The sequence below is a fragment of the Mus caroli genome, unplaced genomic scaffold (assembly GCF_978045245.1).
Source record: "Mus caroli unplaced genomic scaffold, Mus_caroli_1 scaffold_7, whole genome shotgun sequence".
Lineage (NCBI taxonomy): Eukaryota > Metazoa > Chordata > Mammalia > Rodentia > Muridae > Mus > Mus caroli.
This window is the reverse complement of record NW_028227262.1, coordinates 20,928,604-20,949,967: the sequence shown is the minus strand read 5'-3', so window position 1 is coordinate 20,949,967 and position 21,364 is coordinate 20,928,604. Positions and strand designations below refer to the sequence as shown.

The window sequence follows — 21,364 nt, the reverse complement described above, 5'->3', positions numbered from 1 at the left end:
CTCCCATTTTCTTGCCTATTTCAGGCAAAAAAATAGAATTCCTCTCTCATTTATAAATAGTTACCAGCATGTGATCAAAACATGGCCTCTGCCTGCTGAGGTGCTTCTCTGCAGCCCTGCTTCCAAGTCATCCTTTTTCTTCCTTTCAGGGCCGGCACTTGAGGTCTCAGTTCAGAGGGTAGCAGGTTAGAGACTCAGGACACAATATTCAACAAAATGTTGGCCAGGCTTCTCCAATGGTCACTGGCTTGGGAATTTTTACTTTCAAAAGCTTTGTCATCTTTTGCAAGGTAACATGAGCTTTTGTTTTGACTCCTCCCTGTAATATGAGATTTATAAATTTTTTAGATTCAATGAAGTTTGTCACCTTTGGTCACACACGCTCATTCCTCTCCTAGTACTAACTGGAAAGGAGGTATAGAACTAAATTAGATATAAATCTCCTTAATTAGATCTATTTTCTTGTTAAGAAGGTGCTTAGAAGACTGTGTGATCTCTAATTTACCATCAAAGAGACTTTTCTCTCCAAAACTAGCTTATTGCATATTACTTTTTATTAGTCCCAGAAAACTGCCAGATGAGATGTTCATCTTGTCTCCTGAGATACACTGTCAGTTACACAAGTAGGCATCTATTTGCCTTGGTCATTACAATGAACTTATAAAATTCTGTGTCCTGAGATTTCTATGGTTACACTGGCTGTGTCAATGGGGCATGATGAAGCTGACTTCTTCTACAAACAACCATGTCCATTAAGATTTTAAGGTGTTCATATGCATCTTTTGTGGTGTAATGAAGTCAGTAAGGACTCATTTTGTTCTTAGAATGTACTACTCTCGGGAATAGGGCATTAAATATCTATGAGTAGATATTAATAAATATCTAAATATCATCCTGGAAGAAATTACTTTTCTACTTACCAAAACTTTCTAGCCTTTTCTATTTCATACTGGCTGGTGGAAAAATCACCCAGCCAATTTAAACCGTACAAGAAAATACTGGCTATTTTTTTTTAAACAATCATTTCTCCTCTTGATTATTATCACCCATCCTCTGGTTCCTTGGTAGTCTTGAGAACAGCCTTCTAAATCCCCACAAAACCCAGGAGACTAGCCACCCCTATGCAGGGCAGACAGAGCACAGTTTAGACGCATTCAGAGCTGAGCCTGTTATACTCTCTGTGAGGCTGGGCAACGACAGAAGTTTCAGCTCTCAGTCACGCATTCAGATAGGGAAATACCAGATACTGTACAAGGCACTGTATTGGCATGCTGTAAGGTTTAGGCACTTGGGTATTAACTGCTTGGTTTGTTTGTTTGAGGAAGGGCTTCATTATTGAGTTCAAAGCTGGCCTTGAGTTCATTGAGATCCTCCTGCCTCAGCCTCCTAAGTGCTGGAGTTACAAACACTGACACCACGTCCATCTTAATTGCCTTTTAGATTAAGATACTTTCCATTTAAAATGAGCCCACTGGGCTTTTAGCCCCATAAACGGAGGACCATCTGTTATTGCTGACATACTTAGTTAAGGGGAGGTGATACTAGCCACATATGCACATCTATAATCACAGCACTTGAAAGGCTGGAAACACAAGAATCTAGAGTTTTAGGCTATTCTCCCTGTAGGCCAGGCTAGCCCAACTTTACTGTGTAGCTCAGTCTAGTATCAAACTCCTGACAAATATTTCTGCATCAGCCTCCCACTGCTGGAATTACACATGAGCTGGTATCTGTGGTCATTTGTTTGCTTGTTTATTTTATATCTATGCTGAACATTAAGCCTAGGACTTTGAACATGTTACGCAAACACTCTACTATGGAGCTATATCTCCAAGCCATGGCAGGTGTTCCATAAAAGCAGAAAACACCACACAGAGCATACACCTGTACCCAGCTTCTTGACACACTGAAGGAGCAAGATTACTTGACCTCAAGAGAGCAACCAAGGCTCACACAGGAAACATAACATGACCCTGTCCTGAAATAAACCTACTAGCACACAGGGGGTGGGGAGAAAGGAAGAGGGAAAGAAGGAGAGAAGGAGATACTTGGGGGTTACAGCTGCAAGCCAAAGACAAAGGATTTTCAGCTAATCATCAGAGCCAGGAAGAGGCACAGGGAGCCCTAATAAAGGTTTTAGATATCATAAACTCAGTACAGTTTTAGCATACTTCTGTCAACATCCTATGAATTTTTCTGAAAGAAGGGATGCTGAATTTAGGACTTCATGGAGTCTAAGTATCTATGTATTCCTCCACTATGCTACATCCTCAGGCCAGAACCTGAGATGATAAATTTCCGGTCTGCAGCACTTGGATGTGGCAGCCCTAAGAACCCAGTGCAACTAATTTTAAGTCCCACTCTTTGGTTTCTGTTCCCTGTTTGACTCCAATGTACCTAGGTTGCAAGTATTCTTATGTATGCTCCTTGGTATTCTTAGTGATTTCTGACCTAGTAATCTAATTTTCAATAGTTTGGAGAAAGAACTCAACATCTTTTAAAAACAAACTCACATCCATTCTCAACTTCCCTTCTGGGGTTCTAGTGGAATTTACAATTAGAAACTCCATTTTAAATCTTCTCCACCTCCTCCATATCTACTTCATTTCCTTCTGCCTCCACACTGACTGTAGACCCTTTCTTCAGTTGAGTCTTCTATTTCACCCTCTATATAGAGGCATCTAAATAAATTATCTATTGAGGTTTACAATTTAATAAAGCTTAAGAAAGTCTAATAGAAGTTAATCGTTTTCTTCTCAGCAGCAAATCTTTATTTCACTAATAGACTTTGGTTCGGAGACTGGGTCTCACTACACAGAGTGGGCTGGGTTCAAATGCGTGATCCTTGTGTCTCATACAAGAGTGTATTATGACATAGGGCTAACCTTTCTTCATTTTAACTGGGTGACTGATGAGAATAAAGGCTGTATGTATTTCCATTCTGTCCTCAGACAAGTAGTGACCACATATTAAAGTTTCTAAATTATATCTGTGTGTGTGTGTGTGTGTGTGTGTGTGTGTGTGTGTGTGTGTATACATGTGCATGGCAGTGCATGTGTAGATGTCAGAAGACAACTTGAAGAAATCCATTCTCAGCTTTGATCTGTGGGTTCAGGGGATCAACTGAGATCATCAGGCTTGGTGACAAGCAGCTTCATGGGCTAAGCCATCCTGATGATACATGTACTAAGTTTTTGCCTAACACCAATATATCAGAGGTGTAGGTCAGTATTAGGAAGTCTTCCGAAAGGTACTGACCATGCCTTCTCCTTCCCGTTTACTTCTCTACTCCATGGGAACCCACATAACTTTCTCACACAGCTTCCTTAGTTAACTAAAGTGACTACATAGGACATATAACATACATAGTCAGAGGCCTCCCATGAGTTCCTAGGGGTTGGGGCAGGAGCTCCATGCCAGAGTGCTTGTGTACAAAGCACTGGGCCCTGGGTTTGGTTCCTGGCAGGGAGTGAACAGACCAGCTGAGTTTTTGTGACTTAGCCTCATGTGTGCTTGCTTTCCACTATGAGGAAACCACAACCTAGTGATAACTGCTATTTTATCCTTGGTCTCTGCATAGGAGATAAATAGAACTGATTTTAATTTGACTTGTATCTAGAATGCAGCTAAGGTAGCCAAGTCCTCATTCCTACCAGCTTCCAATTTTTAATTAGTGAAAATACCTGAGCAAGCTGTTTATACACCAGTGAAATCGTAAGGGCAATTCTCAGGAGCTAATCACTGGGGCTTTGAATTTTTTTTTCTCTGATTTGATGGTTACAGTGATGAATAATGCTAGTATAATACTCATGTACCCATTTGTGTATGTATTTTATGTATATGGTGCTGTCTGCATGTATAGTGTACATCTGTACACCAGAAGTCAGTGTCTGATAGTCTTGAACTGCCATGTGGTTGCTGGGAGTTCAGTTAAGGACTTTTGGAAGAGTAGTCGGTGCTCTTAACTGCTGAGCCATGTCTCTAGTCCATACCAATTTGTTTTAACCTTTTCTTTTTGGTTCTGGGGCTTGAACACAGTCTCTATCACTGAGAAATCTCCCTAGAAATAACCCGTGTACCAAATTTGAAGTGGACATATATTTTTACTCCTTGCTATACACATAGGAGTGGAATTTCTGTGTCACATGGTAACTGAATTTTCAAAGAAGTATTCCATAGGTTTTCAAAGGGGCTTTCTTTGTAATACGACTCTTAAAATCATTTTACATTTCCAATATCAGTGTATAAGGGAACCCATATCTCCCTCCACAAAACTTTCTCTTTCAGACAACCTAAAAGTTTCATGGGGTATCTTAGTAAAATTTTGATTTGTGTTTTACATGCATTATAAAAATGATTATGCAATAAATTTTCCATGTTCTTACTGCTACTTTTATAACATTAAAGAAATATCTCTTCAACTTGAAGCAATCCCACTAAAATTAGGGACTAGACAAGGCTGCCTTTTCTTATCCTTATCTACTCAACATAGTACTTGAAGTTCTAGCTATAGCAGTTAGACAGGAGGTCAAAGGGATACAAGTTGTAAATGAATATGTCAAAATATCACTATTTGCAGATGATATAATAGTTTACTTAAGTGACCCTAGAAACTCCACCAGATAACTCGTACATCTGATAAACAAATTTAGCAGAGTGACTGGATACAAAATTAACTCAAACAAAGCAGCAGCCTTCCTATACTCAAAGGATAAATGGGCTGAGAAAGAAATTAGGGAAATGACACCCTTCACAATAGTCACAAACAATATAAAATATCTTGGTGTGACTCTAACCAAACAAGTGAAAGATCTGTATGACAAGAACTTTAAGTCTCTAAAGAAAGAAATAGAAGAAGACCTCAGAGGACAGAAAGATCTCCTATGCTTGTGGATTGGCAGGATTAATATAGTAAAAATTGCTATCCTGCCAAAAGCAATCTACAGATTCAATGCAATCCCCATCAAAATTTCAACTCAATTCTTCATAGAGTTAGAAAGAGCAATTCTCAAATTCACGTGGCATAACAAAAAAACATAGGATAGTGAAAACCATTCTCAAAAATAAAAGAACTTCTGTGGGAATCACCATCCCTGACCTCAAGCTGTACTACAGAGCAATAGTGATAAAAACTGCATGGTATTGGTACAGAGACAGGCAAGTAGATCAATGGAATAGAATTGAAGACCCAGAAATGAACCCACACGCTTAGGGTCACTTGATCTTTGACAAAGGAGCTAAAATCATCCTGTGGAAAAAAGACAGCATTTTCAACAAAAGGTACTGGTTCAACTGGCGGTCATCATGCAGAAGAATGCGAATTGATCCATTCTTATCTCCCTGTACAAAGCTCAAGACCAAGTGGATCAAGGACCTCCACATAAAACCAAATACACTAAATCTAATAGAAAAGAAAGTGGGAAAAAGTCTCAAACACATGGACACAAGGGGAAAGTTCACCAATTGCTCACACTCTAAGATCAACAATAAACAAATGGGACCTCATAAAATTGCAAAGCTTCTGTAAGTCAAAGGACACTGTCAATAGGACAAAACAACAACCAACAGATTGGGGAAAGATCTTTACCAATCTCACATCTGATAGATGTGATCCAATATATACAAAGAACTCAAGAAGTTAGACTACAGAGAACCCAATAATCATATTTTAAAATGGGGAACAGAGCTAAACAGAGAATTCTCAACTGAGGAAACTCGAATAGCTGAGAAGCACCTAAAGAAACATCCTTAGTCATCAGGGAAATGCAAACCAAAACAACCCTGAGATTCCACCTCCACCAGTCAGAATACCCAAGATCAAAAACTCAGGGGACAGCAGATGCTGGTGAGGATGTGGAGAAAGTAAAACACCTTTCCATTGCTGGTGGGATTGCAAGCTGGTACAACCCCTCTGGAAATCAGTCTGGAGTTCCTCAGAAAACTGGACATAGTACTACCTGAGGACCCAGCTATACCATTCCTGGGCATATGCCCAGAAGATATTCCAACATGTAATAAGGACACATGGTCCACTATGTTCATAGCAGCCATATTTATAACATCCAGAAGCTAGAAACAACCCAGATATCCCTCAACAGACGAATGGATGCATAAACGTGGTACATTTACATAATGGAATTCTACTCAGCTATTAAAAACAATGACTTCATGAAATTCACAGGCAAATGGATGGACCTTGAAAATATCATCCTGAGTGAGGTAACTCTCACAAAAGAACACACATGGTATGTACTCACTGATAAGTGGATATTAGCCCAAAAGTTTGGAATACCCAAGTTTCAATTCACAGACCATATTAAGCCTAAGAAAAAGGAAGACCAAAATATGGATGCTTCAGTGCTTCTTAGAAGGGAGAAGAAAATACAGAGACAAAGTGTGGATCAGAGATTGAAGGAAAGGCCATCCAGAGACTCTCCCACCTGAGGATCCACCCCATATACAGCCACCAAACCCTGATACTATTGTGGATGCTGGGAAGTCCTTGCTGATAGAAGCCTGATATGGCTGTCCCCTAAGAGGCTCTTCCAGAGCCTGATAAATACAGAGGCAGATGCTTGCAGCCAACCATTGATTGGACTGAGCACACGAGTCCCAGATGGAGGAGTTGGAGAAGGGACTGAAGGAGCTGAGAGGGTTTGCAGCCCCATGAAGGGAGCAACAGTGTCAACAGGCCAGACCACCACCCCTTGAGCTCCCAGGGAGTGGACCACCAACCAAAGAATACACATGAAGGGACTCATGGTACTGGCTGCATATGTGGCAAGGGTAGCCTTGTTGAACATCAGTGGGAGGAGAGGCCTTTGGGCCTGAGGGTGTTCTGTGCTCCAGTGTAGGCCTGAGAGGGAAGAGAGGAGTGGGTGGGTGGGTGAGCATCCTCATAGAGGCAGGGGAAGGGAGGGATGGGATAGGGGGTTTCTGAAGGGGAGACCTGGAAAGGAGGAAAATATCCAATAAAAAAAGCAAATAGAAAGAAAGAAAGAAAGAAAGAAAGAAAGAAAGAAAGAAAGAAAGAAAGAAAGAAAGAAAGAAAAGAAAGATCTCTTCAACTCCTTCCTCTCATCCTTCTCTCTCTCTCTCTCTCTCTCTCTCTCTCTCTCTCTCTCTCTCTCTCTCTCTGCTCAGTGTTCTACTAGAGCTATACCCTCTGTCCTGATTTTCCTTTTTAAAATTTGAGACAGGGCCTCACTAAGTTGCTGAGGCAGGCCTTGAACTTCCTGCCTCAACCTCCCCAGTAGCTAGAATTACAGACTTTAGTCACTTGCCTACCATCATTTCTCATTTTTAAATAGGGTTGTCTTTTGTTGACTTTAGAGTTATTCATATATTCAAGACAGACTGTAAGAGACAGAGCTTGCAAATTGTTTTCCCAATCTGTATTATCATTAAAAAAAGAAAACATTTAAAGATTTAATGTGTCCAAGTGTTTTGCCAGCATGCATCTGTGTGATTTCACAGGTGTGGTGGTGCACATGGAGGTCAGAAGAGGGATCATATCCCCTTCATCTGTAGTTATAAGAGGCTGTAACCTACCATGTTGGTGCTGGGGACCAAGCCTAGGTCTTCTGCAAAGCAACAGGAGCTGATTCTTGTTGTTGTTGTTGTTTGGGGGGCGGGGGTTAAAAAAGCCCCTCTACATACTGGCCTTGGGCGCACAGAGATCAGCCTGACTCTGTGTCCTGAGTACTAGGATTAAAGAAGGTTGATTCCATGCCTGGCATAGTAAGAGCTCTGAACCAGGGAACCATCTCTCCAGCCCTCTGTATTGTCTTTCCATTTGCTTCTTCAGGTAGTGCCATTATGTAACCCAGGCTCTTGCCCTGCTGTACTGAGTTCTGGGATGACAGGCATACACCCTGTACCTGGGCCATTTTACTTTCTTGACAATGGTTATATTAGTCTGTGAGGGCAACCATATGATATCATTGGGGATTTTTTCTTGATACATATATATATACATACATACATATATATGAAACAAGGTTTCATATAGCCAAGCCAGGCCTCAAACTCACTATATCCATCTATCTATCTATCTATCTATCTATCTATCTATCTATCTATGCATATACAAGAATGGCCTTGAATTTATAATTCTCATACCTCTATCTTGCAAGTGCTGGAATTATAGATTTATATGGCACTGTACCAGGCTAACATATAAGTTTTTAAGGAACCTAATTCAATCCATAACACTCTGCTCTCCAAGCTTCTAAGTTCTCATATATATTTTTTGACAGTCCCCAAATTCTTATCCCATGTCACTATCAAACTGTAAATCCAAAGTCTTATCAAAATATAGGTAGAAGGTTATGAAATCACAATCCTGTAATTCCAGCATATGATTGGGCAGGAGAATTGCTTGTGCCTTGGAGTTAGAGACAGGTACAGGCAATATATTGAGACACACCCCCCCCCAGATGTGGAAGTAATAGAAAGTAAACCTACCAAAACTTTCCAAAGAAAACAAAAAATAAAAAAACCAAACGATTAAATGTCCCTAATCTTGAAAATCTGAAATTCTCCAGAACTTCTTGAATACTACGATGCAGCAAACAAAAACTTTCATACAGATGAAACACTTTTGCATAAATTAAAAATATTTTAATTACCTTCACACTATTGATTTCCTTATGCAATAAACCTTTCTTCCAGGAAAAAAAAAAATGCCCTTTAAAGGGCTGGTGAGATGGCTCAGTGGTTAAGAGCGCCGACTGCTCTTCCGAAGGTCCAGAGTTCAAATCCCAGCAACCACATGGTGGCTCACAACCATCCATAACAAAATCTGATACCCTCTTCTGGAGTGTCTGAAGACAGCTACAGTGTACTTACATATAATAAACAAATCTTAAAAAAAAAAAAAAGATACACTTAAAAGTTACAGTTCTATTAGTCTTTAAGGCACAGATGAGAAATGTCTTGAAAAATAATCCCAGAACTGGAGAGATGACTCAAGTACACTGGCTTTTCTTCCAGAGGACCTGGGTTCAATTCCCATCACCCATATGGCAGCTCATGTCTGTAACTCCTGTTTCAGGGTTCCAAGGGTTCATACATACATATATATGTCATAACACCAAAACACATAAATAATATTTTAAAAAAACAATGAGTTTTTGTGGATAAGTTACCTGGATGCCCAAGAAATGAAATCTTTTAATAAGCTCTCCTGGCAGATGGCTAGTCACCTTGTTTGGCTGTACATCCTCTAAGGATTAAGTAATCCTGTTGTAGTACTGAAGGGAATGGAGTCTACAGCAGGTACAAGTGCATGCTGGGAAGGAAGTGAGGAAAGAACATAGCCAGGATGAAATGAAATTGATGAATTAATGAAAAAATAATATATAGTAAAATGTTAGTAGGATTATGAAAGAGCCTAAAATTATAACGGTAGGAGGAAAATCTAAGTAAAATGATGAGTCTTAACTTTTGTCATCTCAAAGGCATTTTAAGTTATCTTAATAAACCCTTGGAGGCAGGAACTAAATATAATTCACACCACTCTTAGTTTTGGGGAGCGACTTTCATCTACATCCTGAATAGCTGGTGTTCCACTCTTTGCATGGTCCTGACAAAAGAAAGTCTATTGAGGTTTAGCACAAAACTGGGTTGTCTGAAAGAACCTGCATTCTTGTGGCTTTGCCTTGGTGCTTGGTGCATTTGGCATATTGCTAGCACTGCCTGTGGACATCAGCTCCCGCCCATGCCCCAGCCCCGGGCACAATCCCTACATAAAAGTGGTACCCCAGAGCACTACCTTCTGAGGCCACAAGCCAGCGTGCCCTAGACTAACGGTGCCTACGGCCACTTTAGGGGACAATCCCAGATTGATCCTTCAGAAGGCGACCAGTAACGGTCCCCGGAGGGGGAGGGGAGACTCTACTGTCAGGGAAAGGAGTTCCGCTCCGAGCGGCTCACCGATCCGCCTGCACCTACAACCTCTCCAGGGCCGCCCTGGCCTCCTCTTCCCTGGACTACGGGCTCCGTGTCCGAGAGGCCGCGTTACGAGTGGACGCTCCGAAATGCGACTCTGCTTCTGTGCCGGGTTATCACGGCTGCCCGGAGCCACCGGCTTCCCACCCCTACCCAGTGGAAGGTCACTGCGGGTCGCGTGCAACCTGAGGACGGTTGGAAGGACCGGTGAGCGCTGGGAGAGGAGCGCTGGCACGTGGGAGGCGGGGCCTCGGCGTGACGCCAGAGGCTGAGGGCGGAGCTCAGGGACCCAGAGAGCCGAGCCCGGATGTGGAGAAATAGACTGAGGGCGGGGCTTGATGCTCGAGAGGCGGGGCCCGCTGGGGAGCAACAGGACGAGGGCGGAACGTAGGCAGGCAAGAGGCGGAGCTCGGGCCTGAGGCACCAGTCTGAGGGCGGTGCTTGTTGCTCAGGAGTGGTGCAATAACGGAGGGAGGGATAAACTTAACAATGTGTGAGAGGCAGAGCCCAGGGATTCAGTGGTCAGCTTGGGGTGGGGTTTAGAACTGCCAGACTCTGTCTGTGGCCAGTGCCCAAGCTAGTCGCTCTAGGCCATGGCTGGGAAGGGAGGAGCTGTGGATGCTGTTTCCCGACTCCTCTGGGCAGGCGCTGACCAAAGCGATCTATACCTCCCCAGCGCACCACGTTCCCACCCACCCAGCCGAGCTCCGGAAACTCGCGGGGGCTCAGGGGGTCATGGTTGAAGTCCCTCAGGGGGATTTGGAAGGTGCGGGTGTCTAGTGTGGGAGGCGGATGGAGCGTTGGCTCCGTGGTTAAAAGCACCTTGCAGAGGAGCTGGGTTTTATTCTCAGCACCCAGGTCGAGACTCACCTAGGATGGGAGGGAATGGAAGGCATGATGGGAGAGGTAGTGAAAAAGCAGAGAGATATGAGAGCCCTGACGTTTGTTGTGAGGCTAGGATGGTTCTGATGGGAAATGTTGAAAATGAACTTTTTGGGTACAAGAAACGACGATGAGTTGTAAAATCCCTTAAAGTTTCAAACATTGGTGTTAAACTCAAGTATATATTAAAAGTGAGCTTTTTAATTCAGTCGGGAACTCCCAGTAGGGGGCGCTCTGTGCCCTAGCTAGGTGAAAGTGAGACTCAAAGATTTGTTGAGCCACAGTTTGTACTTTGAAAATCACCAGCTAGAAGCAGCTGATCATAATCATGTTCTGCTTTGAAGTACGTGCTTTCCACTCCACTAGAATTGATATTTTGTTTTTATCTTTTCATCTTCGTGATTGGAAGGTTTTTTTTTTGTTGTTACCGGTATTGTAGGTTGGCAGAGTGCTGGCTCCCCATCAGTGAGGTCCTGGATTCAGTCCCAGCACTGAAGAAAAACAGATGTACTTGAAAACTTGTTTTTGAACCTCGATATTGCTATCTGGGTATATTTAAATATATGTTATATATTATACTTGGTATGGAAGAATTATTTCAAAGACAGAGTAAGTCAGTTCTATCTTTTTGAACGTGCAAAGAAACCTAATAACCTATTTCACTTTCGCCTTATTCTACCTTCTCCTTAAACATACATGTCCTAGTTTCCTTTCTGTTGCTGTGATAAAACACTCTGACCAACATCAGCCTAGGGAAGAAAAGGTGTGTTTGGCTTATATGGCTAGATCGCAACCATCTTTGAATGAAGTCAGGGCAGGAAGGAACCTGGAGGGAAGTCCCGGGGAAGAAAGATGTTCCAGCCATTCATCTAGCTTCTTTGTTCAGCCCAGGGAATGGTGCCACCCACAATGGGCTGAGCTCTTCTGTATCAATTAAGATAATGAGGACAAGCTCTCATATACCTGCCCACAGGCCAACTTTATACAGCTCATTACTCAGTTGAGACCTTTTTTCTTTTCTTTTCTTTTTCTTTTTTTTTTTTTTTGACACCTCTAGGCAGTGTCGACTTCACAGTTAATAATAACTAGAACAGTAATCCCTTTTTTTCCATTGTGTCAAATGTGGGTGTTTCGGGCCTGAATGGTCCATTAAGAATGTTGCATCATTGGGCATGTTAGAGCTCACCTTTAATCCTAGCACACATGAGGCAAAGGTAAAGGGATTTTTATGAGTTTGAGGCCAGCCTGGGCTACATAGCAAGTTTTAGTACAACCTGGAGTACATAGAGAGACCCTGTATCAAAGAGAGAGAGAGAGAGAGAGAGAGAGAGAGAGAGAGAGAGAGAGAGAGAGAGAGAGAGAGGGAGGGAGGGAGGGAGGGAGGGAGAGAGAGAGAGAGAGAGAGAGAGAGAGAGAGAGAGAGAGAGAGAGAAGAGAAGAGAAGAGAAGAGAAGAGAAGAGAAGAGAAGAGAAGAGAAGAGAAGAGAAGAGAAGAGAAGAGAAGAGAAGAGAAGAGAAGAGAAGAGAGGATGAATGAGCATTGATTTGAAAGAAAATGGGACCCATAGGCTCATAGGGAGTAAGTAGCACTATAAGGAAGTGTGGCCTTGTTGGAGGAAATGTGTCACTGGGGACAGGCTCTGAGGTTTAAGATGCTCAAAGCCAGGCCTAGTGTGGTACTCATTTCCTCTGGCCTGCTGATCCAGATATAGAACTCTTGGCTTTTTCTCCAGCACCATGTCTGTCTGTGTACCACGTTTTCCTTTATAAGAGTTGCCGTAGTCATGGTGTCTGTTCACGATAAAAGAAACCCTAAGACAGAAGAATGGAAAGAAGGAAGGAAGGAAAGAAGGAAAGAAGGAAAGAAGGAAGGAAATTACAAGACTAAAGCATTCCTTCCTTCAATAGCATTTTGAATCTAAAACTAGTAGTCATTTCTATTAAAAATTTCTATAACATTTCAGTATCTAACACTAACATTTTATTTTTAGCCACTTTGCAATGGCTTGTATTTTGAAATATTATAGGAATACATGTCAATTTGAAATAAACCATTTTGATTATCACCCATATAAAAATCAGAATGTTTTATGCTGTGCCTGATGGCACGTGCCTTTAGTCCCATCATTCAAGAGGAGAATCAGGCACATAGATCTCTGTGAATTCTATGGAAGTTTCAGGCAAGCCAGGGCTGAAGAGTGAGACGCTGTGTCAGAAAAACAAAACACACAAATTTCATAATATACCACTTGTTTCTCTTTATGGGAAGTGTAGTTATTGTGGGTTTTTCCACTGTTTAAAATAATTGACTCTCAGCCACTAAATTGTTTTATGGCAAGTTTTATTGTAAAAAGCCAGTATTAAAGTGTAGTCCTGGAATGCTAGCACCCCAGAAGCAGAAGCAGGAAGGTCACAGCAAGTTCAAAGCCAATCCCAGCAAGTCTCAAGTCAGCCAGAGTTACATAGAAACAAACAAGAGTCTCTAGTGTTATAACAGGGTGTTTTTCTATTGCCTAATAAATATCAAGTTGACTAAAATGTAATTAGAATGTTTAGTCGGCAGGAGCCCACTTAATGAAGGTATATAACTTTGCAACCAAAATCCTAACACAAACTAAGTGGTACTTGGGAGATTGCTGGGAGATCCCCTAGAGTAAGAGCTGCTGGCTGCTCCAGCAGAGAGTGAAATCACACAAGATGATTGGACAGTAGCAGAGCCTGCTGGATCCCCTAGAGTAAGAGCTGCTGGCTGCTCCAGCAGAGAGTGAAATCACACAAGATGATTGGACAGTAGCAGAGCCTGCTGGATCCCCTAGAGTAAGAGCTGCTGGCAGCAGATAGTGAAATCACACAAGATGATTGGATAGTAACAGAGCCTGCTGGATCCCCTAGAGTAAGAGCTGCTGGCTGCTCCAGCAGAGAGTGAAATCACACAAGATGATTGGACAGTAGCAGAGCCTGCTGGATCCCCTAGAGTAAGAGCTGCTGGCTGCTCCAGCAGAGAGTGAAATCACACAAGATGATTGGACAGTAGCAGAGCCTGCTGGATCCCCTAGAGTAAGAGCTGCTGGCAGCAGAGAGTGAAATCACACAAGATGATTGGACAGTAGCAGAGCCTGCTGGATCCCCTAGAGTAAGAGCTGCTGGCTGCTCCAGCAGAGAGTGAAATCACACAAGATGATTGGATAGTAGCAGAGCCTGCTGGATCCCCTAGAGTAAGAGCTGCTGGCTGCTCCAGCAGAGAGTGAAATCACACAAGATGATTGGACAGTAGCAGAGCCTGCTGGATCCCCTAGAGTAAGAGCTGCTGGCTGCTCCAGCAGAGAGTGAAATCACACAAGATGATTGGACAGTAGCAGAGCCTGCTGGATCCCCTAGAGTAAGAGCTGCTGGCAGCAGAGAGTGAAATCACACAAGATGATTGGATAGTAGCAGAGCCTGCTGGATCCCCTAGAGTAAGAGCTGCTGGCAGCAGAGAGTGAAATCACACAAGATGATTGGACAGTAGCAGAGCCTGCTGGCCACACCAGGCCAGAGAAAATGGTTCACTCCGAGTACCTGAGGTGCAAACTGAGTGGGGAGCCCTAAGGCTTCGGGGTGTGTGCTGAACGTGAGTGCTGGGAACTGGACCCGGGTTCACCTGGAAGTGGGTAAGCTTTGCTGGATTCCCTGAGGAGAAGGATGAGGGTGTGCATGCCTGTTGGCGCAGTAACCAAGCTGATGGTTTTCTGTTTCTCGCTGAAGGCTGGATGTCTGTTTCATCTCCTTTTATCTAGGGATCATCACTTATGAACCAACACACCTTTGATGTAACGACAGTTCTCTGTTTACAGTAATTCCATTATGAAATATACACCTTTCAGGGCTGCAGAGTGGTTCAAGGGTTAAGAACCCTGGCTGCTCTTCCAGAGGATCCGGGTTCAATTCCCAGCACTCACATGGCAGCTCACAGCTGTCTATATTTGCAATTCCAGGGGAGCTGACACCCTCAAACAGACAAAACATCATTGCATATGGAATAAAAATAAACAAGTTTTTAAAGAAAAAACTCAGCAAGCTGGTCATAGTTCACAACTTTAATCCCAGCACTCAGGAGAGTCGGGCAGATCTCTGAGTTAGAGGCCAACCTGGTCTACATAACTATTCCAGAACAGCCAGGGCTACATAAAGACACCCTGCCCCAAACAAACAAACAAACAAACAAACAAAATACACATTTCAGAAAATACACATTTCAGAAAAAAAAATAGGCTATGGGTATCCTTTGTAGATTGCTATTTTCACTGTTTCATTTTAGACCCTGTACTTTCAGTGACTTTTCATAGATGGTATATGTGTGGGGTCGGCTGGGAAGACCATAAAGTTAGAAACCAGATAGAAATCTCTTTCTAGTATTCCCTGTCTCCATCAAAGAAAGACTTCAGAGACCAGATAAAGTACGGAATTTGGGTGAAGACTGTTACAGGACAAAGGATCCCACCCCAAGGGTGGATCAGGTTTGTTTTTGGTGGGGGACTGTTTAAGCCAGGGCTTCTCCATGGAACATTGGCTGTCCTGGAACTTTTCTGTAGACCAGGCTGACTTTGAATGTATAGAAACCTGTCTGCTTCTGTCTCCCAAGTATTGGGATTAAAAGTATGCAACTCCCTCTGCCCTGCCTGTTTCAGGTTTCCTGAAGGAGTTGCAACTTGGGATTTTCAGAAGCTCAACTTATGGGAAAACGTTAATGGGGGAAATTGTGAGTTAAGTGAGGAAAGATGGGAAATCCAGGGATGGGTTTGGGATTTTCAGAATAGGGTTTAGTTCTCTTTTCTACACTGATGGGGTCAGGATGCTGATGTGCCATGGTGTCAGGTGCATGATGGGAACTGCAAGTTGTAAAGGCAAAGAATATGCACATAGAACTTTAATAAAGCAGAGAAGGATTGACAGTCACCTTGGTCAGCCTTGCTGGTCCCAGCAGGTCTGAGTGGTCGAACTGTAATATGCTAACTACACCAGCCTCTGGTCTAACTGTTATATTCTAAATATACCAGTCTCTGTTCTAACTGTAATCTGCTAACTACACAAGCCTCTGGTCTAACTGTAATATGCAAACTACATAAGCCGCTGGTCTAACTATAATATGCTAACTACCACAGCCTCTGGTCTACCAATAATATGCTATGTACCACAGCCTCTGGTCTAACTATAAAATGCTAACTACACCAGCCTTTTGTCTAACTATAATATACTAACTGCACCAGCCTCTGGTCTAACTGTACCATACTAACGACAGCAACCTCTGGTCTAACTGTAATGTGCTAACTACATCATCCTCTGGTCTAACTGTAATATACTAACTTCACAAGCCTCTGGTCGACTTACAGTTCATCTCTTGTTTTAACCAGCATCAATCTATCTCATGTCAGTTTGGTATTTTGATTTCAATGAACATACAGTAACGTTGTTCCAAATGTCAGATGATGACATAAACTCTCACGAAGGCTGGGCTGAGTAAGCAGATTCCTTGTAGACAAAGCATGTCTGGTGCTGGAGTGTATCGGTTTCAGGCTATTACTGCTCGAGAGTTAGAGCATGCAAACCTTGAACCCAGATCTGACTTTGATGATGAGAGGGAAAAGAATTTTCAAAGCAGGCAGATTTATTTTTGTTTGTTTGTTTGTTTGTTTGTTTTTGGTTTTTCAGGACAAATCTCAAGGAAAGCTGCTGCATAATGGTTTTGACAGGCTCCTCTGATTTCCTAGTTTGCTAGCTGCAGTAAACATAGCATTTAAGGCATGTTGCATAAGCAAGATCTGCTGCAGACCTTGCTTTATTCCCAAGGACCCCATACAGTGTGACTGGCATATCCTCAGGGGGAGCACTGCAGAGAGTATTGATCTGTGTAAGCAAGCAGAAGATTGTACCCACTTTTCTGTACTTGAAAGCATGTTTGTGTCCTAATCAGGGAGCAGAGATCATATTTTGGCAAAGTTGTTGGCCAAGCAGAAGATATATAATAAAGAGTCATTTGCTGAGTCATTTTTTAATAGTTGTTCCTCATTGAAAAGGAATAGATATCTACAGTAGAACATTTTCATTACATGGAGTAAAACTGCACAAAAATGTACAGTAAGAGTGAATACTGCTGAGCCATCTCCTCTGAGCCTGTTTCATATTTTTTAATTTATTTGTGGTTTTCATGTTTCTGGTGTTTTCTCGCTCTATATGTTTATACATAGAGTCCAGAAGAGCTCATCAGCTCCTCGTGGGCTGGATTTAAGACAGATGTGAGTGAGCAGGTGGGTGCTGGGAACTGAACCAGAATCCTCCAGAAGAGCAGCAAGCGTTCTTAACTGCTAGGCCATCTCAGTAGCCCGGTTTTCTTTCATTTCATTTTTGTTATTTTGTCCTGAGAGCTGGGATTAGAGGCAGAGGTCACCATGTCCTGCTTTAAAATAATCTCTTTTACAAGACATGTAATTGTTCCCTCTTTGAGATTTCATCTTGCTTTTTGCTTCTAAAGATTTATTTGTTTTTATCTCATGTGTGTGGGCCTGAGTGTATGTTTGTTTGCCTTGTGCACTGAACCTGGAGCTCACTGACTGACTAGGTTGTCTGACCATATCTCTACCTCCCAATCCTGGGACTCCACTCATTGCTGCCATGTCTGACTTCTCACAGAGACTCCAAGCTTCTTCGAGCATGCCAATCATAAATGTAACATCATGTCTTCTCTTCCAGGTCCACTTTGCTCTTCCAAAGACTGCATTGCCTTTACTGAAGGCCAGCTACATCGAATGGCACACCACATGAACATGATGAGTCGTCCTGTGAAGGAACCGAGCCATCTGGAATACAACTGCTGTTTGGAAACTTCATCTTCTTACTGAGCTTGGCTGTCTGCTACATGCTCCCTGTGGAGTGGAACATCCACAAACATTTTAAAGCTACAGCTTTGTGTCCCACTGAAGGTACCCATCCATGGGTCTCTTAAGCTGCCAGGCCTCAGTGCTGTCTTGCACAGATGGTGCTATTAATAGAATTTCAGTCTTTGGTTTCAATGGAGAGGCTCTCAGGGACTTATCCTGGGAATAGAGATGTTGCAGGTTTCCAGATGTTTCTTGGTTATTGGAATACCCTGACAGATTTTTGGCTATCAGGTCTTTCAGTCCAACAATCCAGATGTTCTCTCTCTGCCATTTGGCATGGGGTATAGCCAGGATTTTAAATATTAAACACTTCTAGTAGTCTAATAGAGTGTTAATAGCATTGGCAACACAGGGTATGAGAGATAACCTCGATTTAGACACCTCTAGTAGGTCTAATAGAGTGTTAATGGCATCAGTAACACAGGGTATGAGAGATCACCTCAATTTAAGTTATTTTTGTGGCATCACAACATAGTTGTGCCATTTATGCTTTCTGTAAAAATATCCTTCGTGTCTTCCAGCTTTTGGCACTACTAACTTTGGATCTGTGGGCAGTATTTGGTTCAATAGCAGTATTATTGCCAATGGAAAAACTCAGAGAGACACACACACATGTACCCCAGGTTAGCTTCAGACTTGTGTTCCTGAGGATTGCTTTAACTTGTGAGAATGCACAGCTGAGCCTGGTTCATGTGGGCTGAGGACCAATCCCAGGGCTCTATGCATGCTGGGTAAGCATGTTATCACTAGACTATATCCCCAGTTCCTTAGCTTAGCATTTTCAAGTGCATTCTTTGAAAATCATTTACTTGGAGGAGGACAGGGGTGGGGAGGACTTGAAGAATTGGCTCTACAGTTAAAAATCACTTGTGGCTCTTGCACAGGACCCAGGTTTAGTTCCCAGAACCTGGGAACCAGATGGCAGCTACCCATAATTCCAGTTCCAAGGGATCCAGCACCCTCTTCTGACTTGTGAGGGTAGCAGTCATCCACGTGGTACACAGACATACATGCAACCAAAACACTTCTACACAGAAAATAAATCTACAGATGGTTTTAAGTGTTTGATAACACGTATCTGTGTATAGGTTGAAAAGCATTGCTTTGTTCTGGTTTTGTTTATATTTTCCCATGCTTATAGACTATTTACATATTACTCATCAATTATGTATTTTTGTTCATTGTCTCAGGGAGGGGAAGGTCTTAGCATTTTACTGAGTTTTATGAGATCTCCATCCTCACTGTATGACAATAGAGATTTTTCAGTCACAGTTGCTATGAATTTTGATATGGTTTGCTTTTTTAAGATTTATTTATTTATTTTATGTATATGAGTGCACTGTAGCTGTACAGATGGATGTGAGCCTTCATCTGGTTGTTGGGAATTTACTTTAGGACCTCTGCTCGCTCTGGTTCAACCTGCTCACTCAGTCCATACTTGCTCTGGCCCAAAGATTTATTTATTGTTATAAATAAGTACACTGTAGTTGTCTTCAGACACACCAGAATAGGGCTTAAGATCTCATTATGGGTGGTTGTGAGCCACCATGTGGGTGCTGGGAATTGAACTCAGGACCTTCAGAAGAGCAGTCAGTGCTCTTACCTGCTGAGCCATCTGACCAGCTCATTGTTTGCTTTTTAATTACATGTCTTTTGGGGGTTTTTTTGGTTATTGTTTTTTAATTTTCAAGACAGGATCTCCCTGTATAGCTCTTGCTGCCCTGAAACTCACTCTGTACAACAGGCTGGCCTCAAAGTCTGACTTGCCTAGATCTGCTGGAACTAAAGGTGTTTGCCACCACTCCTGGCTTAGTGCTTGTCTTTAGATACACATCAATTTTAAATTTCTAAGCAGCACCAAATATACCACTCTCTCTTCTTTGTAATTTCTGATCCATTTTTCTGCTTTAGAAACTCTTGTGCTTTGACTTTGTAATTTTCTCATTTTTAGCTCAAATGTCTCCGCAGTGTATGCTGTTTTGTGTAGACACACATTTATTCTGGTGTTTTCTTGATAAGTGACTGGATTCGAAATATTTTATGATGATCAGCCTTTTTAAATTATAATTCATTTTTATTGTATGAGCATTGGTTTGTGTTTTGCCTGCATGTATGTCTTTGTGAGGGTGTCAGATCTCGTGGAACTAGAGGTACAGAGAGTTGTGACATGTGGGTGCTGAGAATTGAACCCCTGTCCTCTGGAAAAGCAGTCAGTGTTCTTAATTGCTGAGCCATCTCTATAGCCACCACCTCCCCTCGTTTTAAGCCTTACTTCATTTTGTTATTAAGTGCTTATATATTACATGGTATGTCTATTGATATATTGTATTTTTTTCTTGATAAAACTTTAGTATGTAATTTTTATTAATTACAAGTTTAACAATAAAAAAAAACTTCAATATGTATGTATTACCCTTCCAAACTCTGTTTGTCTTCCTTTTGCAGGTGCTGAGGGCTGAACACAAGGACTCACACACCATACATGGGTAATCTCTCCCATTTACCACAGAGATTCAGGTTTGTCAGCCATCTCTCCACATACACATTAAGCATTTGAAAATAGACACTGCTGATATTGGATGATAGCAAGGTTCAGAAGACCTTCCAGAGGATTTTGAGGATATTCTGTCCTCAAGGAATCAATTACAGACTTCTACTTGCAGAAAAAGCAAGAATGGCTGATTAGGAAAAAAAAAAACATATTCCCAAGGGAGGAGTTGGGCAGGAGGAAGGAGATAAGATGGAAAACCACTCTGCCATAAAGGACCTGGGCTCTTCCAGCTCACGGCCACCCATCATGGCTTCTCTTAATGGGGCCCTGGGTGCAACTTGGATCCTTACACTTACTGGCAAGTACTTGGCCAACTGAGCCATTCCCCCAACTATGTGTTGTCTTTTCTATACATCCTCAAGCTGCTATAGACAAAAGAGAATTGAGACATTTTCTCTCCCTAAATCTGGGCCAAACTATGAAGACACTGTTTCCTTTTCCAGGGTCAGTCTCAGTCTGTGGCAGGAGTCAAGAGTCGACCTGCCTGACTTTCCATTTACAGTAATGCAGAGTAGCTTCAATGACAAGTGGTCCCATGTACATCAATAGGTTTCAGCATTGCTCCCACTCTACAGCTCAGTTGGACACTGCTCAACTGAGCTGCACATATATTCTCCCTCTACAACCCTCGATAAAGGAGTGGATGCTCTCTGGAACGTTCCAACTCCACTGCAGAGGCCCAGGACAGAGTAACAATCACTGGCGGGCACAATGTATCTAAGGCTTAAGCTGGTGAGTCACACCCTCAACACCTGCTTCTTAGGTCACCTCACAAACCAGGCTTCATTAGTATGCCATAAAAGAAACAGGAGACACCAGATCTTGGAAATGTTTAAATAACTTTAAACTTTATTAAGTAAAAATTTCATAAACACAACCATAAGATAACGAATAAAAAAGTTAAATACAAACTATCACATGTAAAATAGATTATTACATAACTGGCGGTTTCAACTGTAAATACTAAATCCCCAATTATGCACAGTGGGAATATTAATCTCATGAGCAAAAAAATCTCAATTTCACCTTAATATATGCCAAAACTTTTTAAGAAAAAAATTTAAAT

General features: G+C 42.2%; 1 long non-coding RNA gene across 2 annotated transcripts in view; it reads right to left on the bottom strand.

Moving 5' to 3' along the window:
* The window catches only part of LOC110296252 (uncharacterized), a 30,833-nt gene extending 20,657 nt beyond the window's left edge, over nucleotides 1-10,176 (bottom strand). For both annotated transcript variants that reach the window (XR_015047554.1, XR_002378165.3), the window contains exons 1-3: nucleotides 9,937-10,176; nucleotides 9,150-9,292; nucleotides 65-319 (exon numbers count right to left, since the gene is read on the bottom strand). This is a non-coding gene — a long non-coding RNA (uncharacterized LOC110296252). The remainder of the gene's footprint in view (nucleotides 1-64; nucleotides 320-9,149; nucleotides 9,293-9,936) is intronic.
* Nucleotides 10,177-21,364: the final 11,188 nt, after the last annotated feature.